This window comes from Pseudophryne corroboree, chromosome 9 (assembly GCF_028390025.1).
Source record: "Pseudophryne corroboree isolate aPseCor3 chromosome 9, aPseCor3.hap2, whole genome shotgun sequence".
Classification (NCBI taxonomy): Eukaryota; Metazoa; Chordata; class Amphibia; order Anura; family Myobatrachidae; genus Pseudophryne; species Pseudophryne corroboree.
This window is the reverse complement of record NC_086452.1, coordinates 94,231,573-94,233,526: the sequence shown is the minus strand read 5'-3', so window position 1 is coordinate 94,233,526 and position 1,954 is coordinate 94,231,573. Positions and strand designations below refer to the sequence as shown.

The 1,954-nt window shown below is 36.5% G+C and overlaps 1 pseudogene; it reads left to right on the top strand.

Moving 5' to 3' along the window:
• The first annotated feature begins 1,003 nt into the window (after positions 1-1,003).
• LOC134963828 (5S ribosomal RNA) lies at positions 1,004-1,122 on the top strand (annotated as a pseudogene).
• The last annotated feature ends 832 nt before the right edge of the window (positions 1,123-1,954 follow it).

Genomic DNA, 1,954 nt, shown 5'->3' with positions numbered 1-1,954 from the left:
ACTACATACCAGCAACCAGCAACCATCACAAGAACTGGCTGCGAGGAATACCTTGGGGACAATTTAAAAGATTCAAGAGGAATTGCTCCAAAAACATCACCTTTGAGGACCAAATCTTGACACTAGAAGAGAAATTTCTTGATAGGAACTACGACAAAGACACCGTTCATAAAGCCATAGAAGCAGCAAAAGAAACAAAAAGAGAAGACCTCCTCAAATACAAAGAAAAAAACAACCAGGAACTGAAAGAAGTGATCTTCATCACCAACTACAACAGTCAACATAAACACTTCGAAAAAATAATCAACAAGAACTGGCATCTACTGAGACGCGACGAAGAAATCAAAGAATACATACAAGACCGCCCAAGGTTGGTTTACAGAAAAGCACCTAACATAAAGCAAGAAATAGTATCTAGCTTTCTACCTGAAGAAAAAAAGGAAAAAGAAAGAACGTGGATAAACGATACCACACCTGGATTTTATCACTGCACAAGATGTAAAGCATGCAAAACATGCAAACAAAGAAGCACCAAGCCAATAAACAACTTTATATCAAACAAAACCAAAGAAATTTTCAAGATAAAAGAAAAAATGACCTGCGACACAACAGGAGTAATATATTTACTAACCTGTCCATGCAACCTACAATATATAGGACGGACCACAAGAAGCCTAAAAACAAGAATAAGCGAACATCTAAGGAATATTGAAAATGAAGTAGAGACACACAGCGTTTCAGATCACTTCAAAAAGAACCACAAGCATGACGGAAGCCTTTTGAAATTTATAGCAATTAAGAAAGTGAAAATACCCTGGCGGGGTGGAGACTACATCAAAACAATGTCCAGAGAGGAAACAAAGTGGATATACAATATGCAAACCCTAGCGCCAAAAGGCTTAAACATCGACTTTGAACTCAGCAGTTTCTTGGGAGATTAACCGATGCCACAAAAATGCCCGACAGGTTATGCCCACACCACCAGGGCTGCCAACAAGCGAGTAAATACTGCCATACCATTCACAAACCACCCGATCCCATTCCGAACTCGGAAGTAAAGAGGTTTGGGCCTAGCAAGTAATAGAATGGGGGACCATCTATGAACCCTAGGTGCAGTAATTTCACTTGTGACAATACCCTGGCTAAAAATGTGGGACAACCGGCCAGGGACACAAGTGGAAAAAGGACTAATCTACCAAAAAAAACACTCAGGCCTAAACCAACAAAAAGAAAAACCAAGAAATAAGCAGAGAAATATCCATGACCAAATAAAGAAGAACAAACACTCCCTACAAGAAAAATTATTAAGTAAACAAATATCAAATATCAAAAAGCTCCATGAAACAGCGAATTGAAGACTTTTAGTCACCCACTTACTAATTAGACATTATAACTATCATTGCCTATCTGCAGGCAATATAATTAAATAAAAATAAAAATAAAAAAATAAAAAAACATTTTTTCGCATCATTTCCATATCCACAGCAGGTGCACAAACAATAGTTATACTCTATATAAGCACTCTATAGATATCATACCTAAATTACACCTATTAGGCACGATTTCTATGATGTCATTAATATACTGATTTCCTTACAACTTCAACTTAACAGTCTCTCTCTCTATTTCCTTTCCTTTTTACTGCAAACTCCTCTGTGAAAATAATACCAACTTCACATAAAGGTATATTAGAGACTTTGTTTCAGATGTATAAAATGTATCAGCAATTTGTATCCCATCCTCTGATGTAACAAAGTAATATTTATAAAAAGACAAAGACGGAAACATACTTTCACTACTGTTAATTGAACCGAAAACAGGACTTTAAACAAAAACAGACTTTACAATACAAATGCTAATTGCATTAATTGAAAGGAAACAACCATGAACCAATTACAGCGGACCTAATGCTATTTAAAAGAGCCCCAAGACACACGTCATCACACTGTCCCTG